General features: G+C 38.7%; 1 protein-coding gene across 5 annotated transcripts in view; it reads left to right on the top strand.

Annotated features, from left to right (window-relative positions):
- The window catches only part of plekha7b (pleckstrin homology domain containing, family A member 7b), a 57,776-nt gene that overhangs the window by 7,357 nt on the left and 34,242 nt on the right, over positions 1–16,177 (top strand). The gene's annotated exons all lie outside the window — the stretch shown is intronic.

The following is a 16,177-nucleotide window of genomic DNA, read 5'->3' as shown; positions in this document are numbered from 1 at the left end:
GGGTTTTGCGCTGAATTGCTGGTGTGTGTTAATAAGCATTCTGCACTGTGCTCTTTTGTGAGATTCCAGCGTCTGTCAAACATACCATTCATGACTCAGTTAAGCTCGGTCGACTGTTGTTACTTTGCACGTCTGATAAGTTCACAATCTGAAGGTCATTTCGTTTGGCTCAGGGCATTGCACTCAGACATTTGCCAGTTTTTTTTTTTTTTTTACCAGCGATGTGGCAGTTCTGGCGTTTATGGTTTTAATACTGTCAGTTTATTACTTTACAATTCAGGATTTAAGATTCAAGAGAACAGGTAGTTATGATGTAAAGTGCAATAGCAAAGGTGCAAGAGTCCGTCCAATAACCACGTAAATACCCACAGTGTAAACATTCGCAATGACATTCAGCGCAGCACTTTTTGCCAAACAACACGGTGTTCCTCTGATTGGATACAACAAGGGGTGATGACTGATTACTCACACAACTACTGACCAAAAGAAACTTAAGTAAAACAGCAATGCATTTCTACTATTCACACAAAATGAAATTATCTTGATTTTTGCGATATTACAATTATATGAGCCCTGCAAACTATTCCTTACTGTGGCCAAATTGACAGACTGCTGCTGTTTAAAGCTGCAAAGTGTAACAGACAAAAAGGCCACAGCATCCCGGAGCAGGTTTGGACGTTAGACACATTTCATCGGCTGCAGCTTTCATTGAACTCATTGACTACATCACTGCTAGCTCAATACTTACCCAATGTGCTATCGTCTGGAACGTTTCAAGGCAAATCGCATACGCATGATCCATATTGCTCACCGCTGGCATATCAGACAGGACGAATACAATAATTTGCAACGATTCATTTGAGCTGACCGGTGGCATGTCGCTTGTGGGAAAACTTAATAGCTTTGTGTTGGCGTGAGGCATGTGGAGTGGAAATAAGTCAGGGGGATGCTGTTCTGTCCATAGCCACTAGATAATGCTGTTGAGTTTCTATATATGACTTTTGTTTCCAGAAAAATATAATGTGCTTGTCTCATTCCAGTCGTCAGAGGTATTGAAGACTCTGTGTGCAGTACGGAAATGAGCTGAGCAGTAAAACTCATCTCATGAATTCAGCATTATATTATAGGGTTGTTAAAATGTAGACCAAGATGCTAAACTCAAACGGAAACGAAACAGGATCAAAACTAGATACTTATATAGACAATTACCGGGACTGAGAAAAGAAATCACATGAATAGGACAAGTTTGGACCTCGTCTGAATAGTCGATTGATCGATTTATACCAGAAGTTGTGTATATAATTCATTCTTTTGTGTAAAAATAGTGTTTGTAGCATTGAAATTCGAGCAAATATGTATTCTCCTTGACTCCAGTGTTTGTATATTCTTCTAGCTGTTGAATTGCACCTATTTTCCCCCCATTATTTCTCAGACTGATATAGACATCTGTATCACATCTTCATTTTGTCTTCTGTGCAGTAAAGATAAAGTGAAGTATGACGGTTGACCTGACTGTGTCCGTCCCTCATATCGACCTTAAGCGCTTCATCTCGCTCTGGACTCTTATCTGTATGTGTCTGTCTATGGATTATTGAGCTATAGCACCACTGCACAGAGACAGCCACTCTCGCCTGTCGTCCATCCTCTCCTCCAAACGGGATGGGATCTGATAAAGAGGGGCTCAGGTAAGCTCCGGTTGCATTGAAGTACTAAGGTCAGCTATTTTGGATTGACTGGACAATGAAATGTGATCATAACTTCCTGTGTTTGGGTAGCAGGTTTATAATAAAAAAAAAGCTTTATAGAGCATTAAAAGCTTTTGTAAACATTTTTGTGTTTGGACTTTGGATTGAAGTATAGAGCAGAGCGTTGAGTGATAGTGGGCAGAGAGTGAGGGCTGAACCAGCAGTTATTCTCCTATCTGACACTGCTCCCTGTGCCCTTTCGCACACCCACCGAGCACACAGGAACAATAGCACAGGAAGCTCCTCATTATTTAACTGCAGATTTCACACAATTGGACAGTTTTGAGTTGGGCGTCAATCTGGTGAGTAGAAATATAGAAATATGTTATAATTTATGTTGTTGTGTGTTAAAATGCACTGCAAATCCCACTGTGCATTGGTGGCGTGTGGCGTTTGTAAATAGTGCTTCTACTCTGTTATGTGAGAATTGCTCCACGCTCCACTCATTTGAACTGTCAGCCTTGCTTAATCTCCCTAGGCTGGAATGGGATTTCCCTTGTAGCACGAGCACTTTTAACACCCAGTAGCATGCTAATGTGATGTGAGGCATGAGTAGACGGATGAGACGGAGCAGGAGAGGATGAAAGTTGTGGAGATCAGGGAAAACAAGGCAGATTTATTGCCTTGTTCGTATGTGTGCATGTGTCCAAATGTGTGCAGGTGCTGTGAGTTTAAACTGCAACTTGACTTCCTGTGTCCTTTGTGGATGCAGGCGGCATTTTTCATCAGCCTCCCCCACTGTCTATTAGCTGATAGGAGACATTTGGAGCGCAGTGTAGTCATCAGTCTGCTTGGGTCTCAGCCCAGGCTTCACTTCAGTTTCTTATGCCACATGTGATGCTTGTTTTGGGGTTTACACTTTTAAATATATTTTTGGACCAAACTTTCTTGACACATTTATACTGAGAACTTTTTGTTGTTGTTGCTCAGTGTAAAGTTCATCTGTGGCTTATTTATATAGCACAAAGTAATGCAAAGTGCTTTACGGAATCAGAAACATTAAATTCACTATACAAACAAATCAAAACATAAATTATCATCTGAAAATTAGCGTTAAAAGAGAAGAGTGCGGTCTTTTGCACAGCTAAACAGATGTTCTTTGGTACTGGTCCATGGAGAGACTTGTTCACTGTTTTAAAGTTTTTTTTCTGAGCTACAGGACCCAGAGCAGAGACCTGAGTGCAGGACGTCCTGGTTCTAGTCATGGCCCGAGTTTGTCATAGCTGAATGTAAAAAATCATAAACACGACACATTTTCAACCCTACACTGCAAACTATCCTATAAACCACAAATAAATGTCTTAACTGTTCATATATTGTTTATAGAACATTTTCCTGTAAACAACATCTGGGATATTTTTTATTTAAATTTTTTTTTATCCTTTTGATTTAAGGTACTGTCTTATGTCACTAATACTTGTACGACTTTTCAAAAATGCATATTTCAGAATCAGAATCTGAACAAAACTTCACAAACTAGGAATTTTCTCCAGTGATAAAGTGCAACATAAAACAATGAATAATAAAAATAATTATTATTATATATGTATGTATGTATATGTATGTGTGTGTGTATATATATATATATATATATATATATATATATATATATATATATATATATATATATATATATATATATATATATATATATATTTATACACACAAATAAGGGCATGCATAAAGTAAAAAAAAAGATATGCGTAAAAATAAAATAGTCATATAGGTTGATATATACAATAACATCAGAACAACAGTACGTACTCTTCTAAAATGTGTCTTTTTTATTTGCTGATGAATAAAGAGACATACATAAGTCAGGTTAGGTTGGTGCTCAGTTGCGCATGTGCCAAATTGCCAGCAGAGTTCAGGTCATGCCTTTCCAACTCTCTCCAGCTCTCATTCATCATTGTCAAACTCCTATTCTCTGTGTCCGTTAAGGATACAGAGACTGTAATACCATAAACTTATGACCACTACATGTATCCCTTGTTGTCACTCTGCTTCTGCATTGTGTTGTTGAACAGACTGCATTAAAATCATATCTCAACACATCAGGGAATTACTCTGATGTCACAATGATGCTGAAGAGCGTGTATTAGCATTGCAGAGCAGTGGTGAGGTAAGAAGGGTACCACCATGGGGAGGGGCAGTAATGAGATTATGTAGGTTATAGTTATCGCTTTGCACTTGTGGTCTTACCTGGTGCTTTGCGGCTGATAACATAATGTATTGGTAAGGACTGGTCTTGATAAAATCTCCTACCACTCGTGGAGACGGGGGACAGCTCAGTGACTGCATGTATTTTTAGCTCCTCCTCAGCGGCAGAAAAGCGGGAAAGGGGATGTTTTGAATGAATCAACGCCACAGTGTTAAGCAGAGGACGTCAGCAGAGCGGCACTAGCAGCCAGCTGAGAGCAAAACACAGGCAGCAGGAACAGAGAGGAGCAGAGCACAGCAAATCACAGACCTGCCGCAAACATGTTGGGCCAACCGGGACATTCTACTTTACGTGCATCGTACAGGAGGCAGCCCGTGCATCGTACAACGCACAGGTGTGTATGCCTACCCCGTTTCTCAGGACATCTGCAGGGTTGTTTGTTTTCTAAGTAGGCTGAAGCTAAAGTACTCTGCATTGCATGTTGTTAGTTAGAAAAGTATTGAACAAGCACTGTAGGATTGACAGGCTGATCAGAGCTTATATTCACTGTCTATTTTGAAAAACCAAAACAGACACACACACAGTGCTGGTGGAGTGCCCTTAGGGACTGCATCTAGCATAGTGTACTAATCGATGTGTATTTACAGAAATGGATAGACAGAGAGTGGAGGAGGGAGAGGAGCTTTCTGCAGTGCTTCTTGATCATAGGTCACAGACCACTATGTTGATGTAAGCAGAACTGTGCTGTCTCAGGCTAAGACTTCCCCTGGTACATGCACGTTTCATGTGGAGTGGTTCTACTTGGGAGGAGCTTCTGCAGCCCCCTCCTTCCAGATAGTGCTCCCTATAGGAATGCTCTGTTTACATGGGGCTGCTTCAGGATCCAGGGGGGCTTTTTAGGCCCTGCCCACATGCTGGCTACACAACCAGCATGTGGACTGCAAATTCTGCTCATTTTAAAGGATTTATTTTATACACTGTCATTGCTTGTAGCATAGGACCTTTTTGTTTATCTCATGGATTGATAATCTCATGTTATTCACTATCCAAACAGCAGCACATATAAGTAGACTGTCAATTTTCTAAGCTGCTCACTGACTTATTAAAAATTGATCATGACATTATGATTTTTCTCATTAAAATCTAACCTCAAAGACATGAGATATTGCACTTATTATGATTCTGCCATTGTGGCAGTGTCACCCACAGCGAGAAGGTTACTTAACCTATTTATCATTCCTCAGTGCTTCCTCATTGGTCAGGCCTCCTGCTGTGATCTTATCCACAGACACAGTAGGCTGTAAATACTGACCGCTAAATCTCACCTATGCATTTGAACTAGCTCTGAAGCAATTATTATTTTTATTACAGACTATATTGTGACATTTATATTACACCTCAGAGAATCAGTGGATCTATAGTGTCCAGTCACGTGTGGTGGTCTTTCATAGGGTTTGTTGTGTTTGTTCAGCTTCCCCTTAGCTTCCTAGATAACATAAAAGCATGAAATTTGCAGTTTTGAATGGTCAGTTCCTGCAAACTCTCCCAGTCACAGTCATAACAGTTTAGCCAAGCTTGTTCCTCCGTGCCATTCCTTTGGTCACAGGCTTCAATGCGACCAAATGCCACACTGCTTCATCTGTATGCTTGGCAGTTGTGGAGGTCATATCTTTGTTAACTGCAGCTGAATGGCAGAACTGATCGTCTCTTGAATTGGGAAAATGACACAGCTAACATTGGTACAGGGGACAGTGACAGAATACACGCATAAAGGGGAATAATTTGCATCAGAGCCAGGCAGTGACCTCTCCTTAGGCTCAGACACTTTTGGCATGTCCAGGGGGAGTTAAAACTGCCAGGAATAGCTATAATGATGACACATAACAAAGAGCTAAGGCATCTGCAGAAAGGAAGAGGGAGGACATTTCCAGAGTGTAACAAGAAACAATGACCTTTTAAATTTCCCAACTAGTGATTTAGATCAGCTGCAAAGTGGAGCAGAAATTCTACTCAAAAGGTAAAAAAGTTCTGGTAAAAGATCTCTCTTTGCCGGTCGGTTCAGTTTCAGAGCACCAGATGTGGCCTACCTTTCCTGGATTCCTGACTTAATAAGCTTTCTAAGGCTGTACAAACGCTCTGCAGTCTCACGATACCAAGGGGGTCTAAAAATAGCCTGTAAATTCAGTTAGCTGCTGCCAGCCAAGTGGAATCTCACCTAATTTATTTAATCTATCAGTTTAATTTGCACAATAATGTGATGGCTTGTGATGAGTAGCAAAGTAAGAGGACACGAGAGGATCTTCAGGTAGTAGTGGTAGTAATAACATAAGGGCTTTTAGCATTTAGAGGTGTCCTGTAATTAACACAAAAAACAAACATTTGTTTTAGTACTTTCTTTACTTGTGTAAACTTGCGTGTTGTTGTTTTTTATCTACCATATGTTTGAATTACAGTCCAGGTCTGGGCAGAGACTCGTCCCTTGGAAGAGTTCTGCTCTCTACAAATCTTTTTATTTAATGCACTTTTTGCACACGGCACAAAAACTCAAACAGAAGGACATGGGTTTCTATATTTGGTGGTCATATAATGAAACCATGAACCTGACTAACTGATCAGTGTTAATATTTGTGGATTTGTCTTTTTATATTTCTTTGAATGCAGTATAAATCATATAAGTGCGTCCTGCAGCTCTGTGTCTGTGGGACATCCTCACATCCTAAAATCTGAAAACTATCAATACCTCAAACAGGGAACATGCTGGAGGAACGTGTTGCACATTGATTACATTACTGCTTCCATATTACTGCAGAGCAGATGTGAGCCAGTCGAACACACTGCAGTGTCATTTTGAGGGCTGCTGCTCCTATTGTTTGGCTGTGTGCTGCTCACTGTACCTGGGCAGTGCAGAGGAGCTGTGTTGTCTTAACCCTGTGAAGCAGTGTAATCTGGCTCTCCTGTGGGAGCAGAGGCAATGACTGCTTTTATTCATCAGCAGGAGGCTGCCCAGATTCTGTAATAAGAACTGCAGGAGGCTGGGGAGAGACTTCTCTAGCCCACAGACCCAAACAAACACCTCACAAGGAAAGGATGCATTTTATTTACTTAGCGAGGTAAAGGCGAGTATTGATAGGAGGCAGTGATAAGACTGCAGCAACTGTGCACGAGGTACTGCACAGCTCTTTGGACTGAGATGCTCTGCGGTACAATTTTGCTGGCAGATCAAATATCCCTGTACACTGACCTCTGCAGTTTGTTCAAATGGAAGTCAATGTAATCCAAAATGTTATGTGATGTTTAAACATGATTTGATTTCTATAATAACGGACATGTTTGTAATGCTAGTTTTAATTGTAATAAGTTAGTGATTGATTATTATGTTTGTAGGCTTTAGATTGTTGGTAGTTTTACATTTATCCACTGCTCCATCTTTTAATGCCGTGATATGACAGTTGACGGTCTGTTTTCCAATCTTCATATCTGCTGACAAAGGCCTAAACGTGTTGTGAGTTTGTGAGCATGAGTCATGAGAGGGATGACATAATAATACCTCTGACATGACTGTATAAGGGATTTAGACATCATTGACAAAAGAGGGTTAACTGAATCCGATTGTTAAAGGATCTGGTGACAGTTTATCTGCTTCTCTGCCTTTGGACAAAAGCCCTGGAATGTGACCTGCTTCCATGAACTGCTGCTGGGATTACGCTTGTATGCAGAGAAAATACTTTGTGTACATTCATTCAAGTATGTTCAGTTGAAGTTGTTATTACAGCTTTTGTTTTTCTTTGTGCGTAATTATTTATTCAGGTTTGCGTGGCTTGTGTAAGTTTAGTTGGTGTGTTATTATTTGAGCAGGTCTTTCAACCATTAGACAACAAGATGAGCAATTTTTGAATTCAGTTTAAATAACAGACATATTTTTATTATCAGGTCAAACAAGGTTGGTTCAATTATTATTCACGTGGTTGGTTTGGGACTAACTCGAATCAGCTTGTTATTTTTTGCATCATTGAATTTTCATCTGATGATCTGTTCGTTTTATGTTTGGCAGGGATTTATTCAATGTTGATGTTTGAGGATTAGGGCAATCTGAGATCAGGGAGATAATCTGATCCCAAACATATGCAGTTTGAATGTGTTTGTGTCTGCACGTGACTTTGTAGATGTGTGTTAGTCAGATACTCTTGTAATTATTATAAATAGTGTGACTGATTGACAGGACCAGGGACAGAGAGGACCAGGCAGTTCTGCAAATCAGGTTTTGTACTTTTAAAGAGATGGAGAGACTGTGAATTACGCTCATGGTCAACCCAGCAAATGAGACGTTCTGCAGCCTGGAGATGGCAATATTTGTTGACTAAAAAAGACATGGCTCAAGCAGTGGTTTATTTGCCAAAACGAAGGCGCGGCGCTGACAAAGCCTCTCAAAATGATGAAGTATTTCTATGCTATGACCATGTTCCTGACCCATTTAAACTATTTAAACAGAGAAGAACTTGTAAACAGCACCTCAAAATCGTTCAATCTCAAGACGTGTAACTCATTGATGGTTTCCACTTTCAGCTGTCATCCATATAAATGTAGTAAATCAATCAGAGGACCAATTAAAACTAAGTAAGTGAACAGTATATGCACCTCGAAACAAAAATATCCTTAATCTGATTTGTAAATGCAACTACAGTTTAAAAGGAACTTAACCTCCTGAGACCCGAGCTCTTGCAGGACTTTATTTGCAAAAAATATTAAGTGTTTGAACACATACATTTTCTGTAATAAAACAAAATGAGAAACAATTGTGCCTCTAGGAACAATGTGTCTCATTTGTGCTGCTGACAGGTGCAGGAAGACATATGCCTTTAAATAAAAATAAAAATTAAATTAAATTAAAATAAATAAATAAAAATACAATAAAAAAATAATAAAGAAAAAAATATATAATAAAGAAAAAATAAATAATAAAAAAAATTATAAAATAAAATAAATAAAATACAATAAAAATACAATTAAATAAAAAAATAATAATACAATAAATACATAATTACATTAAAAATTAAATAAAAGATAAATAAATCAATAAAAATAAAAATAATAAATCAATAAATATTCTAAACCCTTAGAAATATTCAAAATTGAACATATTCTTGTTGCTGTTCTTCTAAAAATTGCACTGTGGCCTAAACAACCCAGAATGTGTTGTCCACAGATGAGGACACCAGGAGGTTAAATCTTCTTCAACAACATCACGCATCTCTGTCAAAAAGTTACAAACTAAATGCAAATCTCATAATTGTTTCACCCTGTAAAATTATGTGTTTTATACAAAAAAATCTGGAAAATATATATGAAATGAAACACGATTCATCATTGACCTCTGAGGTTAATCTGACGGCCCATGATTCCCTTGTGAATTATTGTTAGTCTTTTCTGCGTGACATCTGTGCTGAAGAAGGTGCAGAATTCAGAGCAAGACATCACGTCGTAAACCAGGTCTCGAAGCACTAAAGCCCCTCTAAGTAGGTACTTCACATGCGCCTGGTATCTGAGGATGTTGAGAGTCAGAGCAGTGATGCACACCTCCATTATGAACGCTCAGAAAGAACCAGAGAGCAGAGAGGCAAAGGTTACAAAACAAGTCCAAATGAGACTTTTTCAAGGGCAGAGGATTTCAGACAAATTTAAAATCAACATTCTGTCTTTTCTTACTCTCAATGATTGGCTTTTGTCTTTTTAATCTCCAAAAAAGTTTGTTTTGGAGCTGGGCCTGTCACAATAACAACATTTAAAGCGTGATATATTGCTACAGAGAAGTACTGCGATAAACGATGATAGTGAAACGACTTTATGCCTCTGACACAATAATAATAATGCAACGTAATTCAAGTAAACTGATTTTAAATAGACAGTATCGTTAGGAGGCCTGAGCTGCAACAAATACAAAGCAGAATGAAGCAATAATTAGCCACAGAAGTCATGTATTCAACCCCCTGCATCTCAAATGTTATTGTATGATAACAAAAATACTCCAAATCTCCACTTTTGTATAGAAATTGCACACTCTATAAATACTGAGCTCCAAAATATATTGTTCCAGCTTTGATATACTGAACGATAAGTCGATATTGTAATTATTGTGACCTATTATGGCCTATTTGGAGCAGATGTCAAAGTTTGGATGAACAGATTTTATATTTTCTAGTGTTTAATGGCAGTTTTATTCTCCTGTTTATGTTTGTTTTTATTCATTTTAGATAAGGCAAAACAATCTAATGCAAAATTAAGATTAAAATGAGAAAAAAACATGATTATTATTATTATTTCTTGTCACATTGCCCATTGTCACTACACAAAATATTACCTGGAGTTGTTTTGTTGCATTCACACATGTTTAACACACAAACTCTGTATATTTAGGCATTTATATTTATTTAAAAGGAGCTGTTAACTTGAAAACTACCGCTTCATGACATCACAAGGTGGAACGGAGCATTTTGAGCTTTGGAGATGTAGACAGACTAATAATAATGATGCAGCGTTACTCAAACATGTGTGAATGAAACAAAATACAACTCCAGGTAATATTTTGTGTAGTGACAATGGGCAATGTGACAAGAAATAATAATAATAATCATGTTTTTTTCTCATTTTAATCTTAATTTTGCATGTTTTTGAGGCAGTAACAACTTTCTAACATGACTTAAAGCTCACGGGAGTCAATTTTGTGTAATCTAGGCCCCTTAATCTACAGTAAATATTAATATTATTCCACTAATTTGTCGTGTAAGAGCTAAAATAAAACTGCATTTGTCCTTTCCTGGCATAGATTCATCACTGCCATTACACACTCATTTACACCTCATCTTTTTTACAATTCATGCAAATCACTGTACTTTAATTAACCCGCTGCAAACCGGTTTTCTTCTTGGGGGTTCAATTCCCTGAGCTACACCGAGCTGGTGGGCCTGTGGGTATAAATTAGTCCTTTAAAAGCTTCTTGCTCCGGGATACCTCAGCAGGATCCAAGCAAATTGGTTTGATCTTAGGTTTTGGAGCTAATAGGCACGTTCGTGTATTACAGACGCTCATGTTGATGAATGGATGTAGTGGGTGAAGTACGTCTAACCTGGGTGGAGTAGTGTCTGGTCAAACTGTGCGCTCTCAGTTGGGATGAGTCAGTTTTTGGTTAATGAGTTGCTCCCGTAAACCTTAATAGATAAAGTCAAGAGCTTAGTAGAATCCGTTTATCCCATTTAGCCCTTCCTTTAGCATTGTTCATAACCCCCAGCTCTTCTTGAATATTCCTAATTCCCATTCTGCTGACGACGTGGTGATCATTTTGCTAGTTAAGCCTCCTACACACGGATTGAGGAGTTAGTTCCCTTAAGCGATTTCCAGGGTCAGAGACGGTCAAATTCGAAGAAATTACAACCTAAATCTGTTTAATGGGGTCAAACTCCAGCTCTGGTGACTGTGATGCCATTTTAATATGACTTCTTCATTCACAGCTGTTATAAAATACAGGACGCAACATGTGACCGCGCGAACCTTCAGCGCTTTGGAATTAAAACGATCATGCAACTGTTTGTGTTATCGACGTGAGGCTGGGTTACTTATTTTCCATGCTGTAGAATATGTCGAGTTGTTGCAGCCAAACGTCTATTTCAGCCTCTTTTTCCTGTTCACATCCTCATCTGTCCTACATTACACAGCCAGACGATGATTAGTCTGTTTTCGTCAATGTGGGTTGCTTTTGAAATTCAGCGTTGTCCGTCTAAAACATCCTCATACATTTTTTTTTATAAATGGAAATGCAGCCATATTTATTCTCTGTAGTATCTCGTCTGTGGGTGTCATTTGGTTTGATGCAGTATTCTGTCCATTGCATAGACAAGATGTTTCCACAGCTCATTTCACTCTCAGATGAGGGTCCTCTTTAGTCTGCACAGCCCACTGAAGATCATGATGCGTTCTTTCATATCTCGCAATCAGTGTCCTTCTGAATTTACAACCTGTAGTAAATGTGACGAGCTTTCTGTTAGACCATTGTTTCACCGAAGGAAGACGCCCGTTTCTTCTCAAGGTTGTACACACCGCTACATAGGCCCGTCACGATAACGCGTTGTGAAGCACGATATATTGCTATAGAGATAAATGATGATATTGAAACTACTTTATGCCACTGAAACAATTAGAATAAAACAAGATAATCCCAATAAAACATTTTTAAACAGACTGGATCATAAAAAGACACAAGCTGCAACAAATAAGTAGCTGAATGAACCGATTTGCAGCAAAAAAATACCAAAAATCTCCTTAAATTTGCAAAAAGTAGTCCTCAAAACATATTGCTCCAGCTTTTATATATATATAAAAGTCACTGACACTTTATATACAAGTTATGTAAAAGTCACTGACACTTTCTTAAGTTAAACTCACCAAATTTTAGCAGTAGGTAAACTCAACCTTCTGAGATTTTTGGCGATATATACGGTTATAATTGTTCACTTACACTTGAACTTTTCACGACTTAAACAAGAGGAAGTAAAAATAATGTTTTTTAAGTGTCCACCATTTTGTGTTTGTCCCTGAACAGCCCGATCCAACACACTTTGCATCACATTTAAAGCATTTTCCATTTCCTTATGTCTCTTATTTGATCCTCGATATCACGTTTTAAGTCGTTTATTAAGTCGTCTGAGGTTTATTCACAAACACCTTTTCTTTAAGATCGACCCACAGGAAGAAATCGGGACTAGTCAGGTCTGTGGAGATCACATACTGCCCCCTGTCTTTGAAAAACACTTATTATTCCTTTAATGGCGTTTACGCTCGGGGCATCTCTGGTGTTAAAATGTCGAGTTTGACCCGTGTGACTCAAAGTTCCACTGGACAATGAGGGTTCGTTCCTCGGTGCTGGATTTGCTCAGATTAATGTGGGAAGAGTCGTTCTAAATGCTCTGAAAAAATAAAAGAAAAATATTTAGAAACAAAAGAGTTATGCATTTTTTTTTCAACTGTACATTGCACAATAAGTCAGTATAGTTAATTATTGTGACAAGCTTACTTCTACATTATTTATATTACTATTTACCACTACGATTAAAGCGGGAAGATTTATTTGAACTGACTCACAATCACAGTTTCAAAGTTTGCAAAGGCTCCACTGAAGTAACATCATGTCCTCTGTCAACTATAAAAGCTCTTGACCTCTTCCAGTATATTCTGTGACGTATGAGCTTCTTGTTTTGGTTAATCAGTTCATAACGTTGTCTTCTCTTAAACGTAAATGCTCCCGGATGTATTTGAAATGTGGACTTTGAACAGGATCTTACTAATAAAACACAGTGACTATCCTTGTAAAAGAGGAGTCGCGGTGCTTGCAGGAAATATTGCAGTTGGATAGTTTTGTGCAGCTCTACTACATAATATTTTACTCTTTGTATCGTGCATAATGCTTTAAATGTTTAACTGTTAAAAAGCTGAGTATTATTAGAACAAAAACTCACACAACTGACCCTTTTCGACTGAATTTCTGTCATAAATTGTTGTTTTTGAGCTTCCTAACCACTAACCATACCCACTTCACTCCCTGATGATTGTTCTGCTCCTCATTGTTCATTATAATTCCAGTGTCTCCGTGTCTACATCTCATCCTTTGACCTCTGGCGGTTAATACTGTGTGTGGTCCTCACCGGCCTCAGGAGAACGGGGCTCAAAGGTCGCCACTTTACTTCCATTAAAGTCGAATTTCCCGAGGCTGCGGCCCGTGTTGTTATTGAGCTCTTCATTACAGATCAGCTCCGGGCTTTGATGAGGAGCTGCCAGTGTGTCTTGTTGGTTAAGGGTGGTACCTTTAAACAAGACCTATTGATGTGTTTGTGAAAGGGCAGGTGAGCAAAGGAAGTGTACATTTCCTATAAAAACCCCTTTTAGTAGCGGTAAAATCCAATATTGTTTGATTGTTTGTTTGGATTTATCGCTGGGTCTAGTCTTGCGCGCTTCATTAAGAGACAAATGTGATGTTTTATTGCTTTACTTTGTTGTGAGAACAAGTTTTTGTTACAACAGAAATGTGTTTAATGAGACCGCTGTCGAAACTTGACAGTGTAAATTGCCGTCACGTCTCCTGTGAGAGTCAGAATGAATAGCTGTCTGTCGTAATCTAGCTCATCAGTTAACTTAATCCCCCTGACGTCCAGTGACTCTGAAAACTCGTAGTTATGAATGACAAAATGACACTTTTCCTCCTCATATTGATCAGTCTAAGTTTTTGATTCAATTTAAGGGTTTCTTAAATCTTAGGGCTGTTGCGTTGGTCTTCAAAAGTCCAAACTTATTCTAAACTACGTAATTTTACTGCCATGTCAAACCAACCAGATCTTTAAACAATTACTGCTCTTTCTTTTATTAAAATCACTAATATCTAAGTTCTGAAATACTGAATCAATTAGATATGTTGTCTATTTCAACAAGAACTGTGGAAATATGCACAAAAACGCAACAACAACTTAATGAAGACCTATTTCTGTTTTTCTATTCATACTTTTACAGCCCTCAAATGTTTGCAATTTACTTTAAGTGCTGAAGGTCTCACTATGTTTTTCAAATAGCACAGTCCTGGTGGTCTCCTTCACGCAGCTCAATCCGCAGATTGTTGTATTTCTCTACAGTGACTGCAGCCAATGGCAAACCCGGTGAGTGAACTCTCGAGTGGGTCAGAGAGCTTCATAATGCCAGTATTTATATGCTGCAGCCTTGTGCCTCTTTTGTCTTTTCTAAACTAGGCATGCATGAAATCAGATGTTAGTGGCAGGCGGCAGCTATTTTTCCTCAGCTTTTTTCTTGTGTTTTGAGCCTTTTCAGAACAGAGGGACAGGCAGGGACACTGGAAAATTCTCCCTCACTTTCTCTTGTTTGTGTTTTTTCATTCAGTCTTAATATAATTAGCTGTTGCCATGCCTGGGTTTTGAGACAGCTTGGCCTGAAGGACCATTGTTCCTGCAGTGAAATGTGCTGTATCAGAAGATTGTGATTTGAATGTTAATGAGGCGTCATCTCTTTAAATTGAAACCAAAGTCACTGATGCTGATACAGATGCTGGCAAATTTAAGCAACTGTTTCCGGCTGTTCCGAATGTATGCCTTTGTACGGAGTCATGCTTGGATGGATATAGACTCAAACTTATCAGTGTTTCATTGACAAAGAGGTGACTATCAGGGCTGTGCGATGAATCACATTTAATCAAGAGTCCATCATTTTATATCGTCAGTGTTAAACTTGGTGCTCTTCAGGGGGAGTTCAGACTTTGGCAGAATAAATTGCACTAAATTTAAGTGAAATGGCAGTGAGTAAATAACTTGATAGCATTGGAAATCAAATTCCATAAATGGGAAAATGTGTTTTTGCCAAATTACCCACACCAGAGGCTAAGCTATTATCCATAATGTGGTTCCTAAGCCTTCACCTTATCAAGGGCATCCTCATGGCGCTGTTATATCGTGCACTTTTTCTACGCGGTGTGTTCTGCAGGACCATGGGAAATCAAAAAGTTGAACAGAAATCTTCCATGACTTTTTTTTTTAGGAATAATCTTTTTTCCCACAAATGTCATAATAGCAGAGCGAGGCTGAGGCAGTCTGCTGTGGCGCTGATAAAGGTCGTCCCAATGTGCAGGTCTTGCAGTAGAATGCTTATCTGCTTAATGGCCAGTTCTGAGAGGAAGCGCACTACTGTTATTAACCCAGTTCATTAATACTGCTCCACTGTGAAGCTGGGAGGGTGTGATATCTCTCATAGTCGAAACATTGTTCTGCAGGACTATCTACACGCTGTAGACGACTGCCACTACGACACCGCGGTGGATCGATCCTTTTATTGATTTCAAATGCCGCTCATCTGTATTCTGCCTTTTCTGCAGAAGCATATTTGCACTAACAGCCTAATAATATTAATGATACACTTGTTACAGCTAATTGAATTGGTCTGGCAATGAAGTTAGCAGCTACTCGAAGTCAGATTATGGCTGTGTGTGTGCGCGCTTGTGATTAGAAGAATAAGAGATTGATCCGAGTCAGATATATGCCACGCTCAATACTCTGGTATGTGCACACAAACAAATCGATGTTATCAATCTCAGTCTTTTAGTTTGGTCTTTCTACTTTATTTCCATGAAACAACTGAGTATTTGTATACATACTGCAACAAAATTGTCCCTAAAATAGATTAATGTGAGAAAGTGTTTGTTTTTATTCTACATTTCGCTGGTTGTTTGAAG

The sequence above is a fragment of the Periophthalmus magnuspinnatus genome, chromosome 3 (genome assembly GCF_009829125.3).
Source record: "Periophthalmus magnuspinnatus isolate fPerMag1 chromosome 3, fPerMag1.2.pri, whole genome shotgun sequence".
Lineage (NCBI taxonomy): Eukaryota > Metazoa > Chordata > Actinopteri > Gobiiformes > Gobiidae > Periophthalmus > Periophthalmus magnuspinnatus.
The sequence above is the reverse complement of the archived record's forward strand: the minus strand, read 5'-3'. Positions and strand labels throughout refer to the sequence as shown.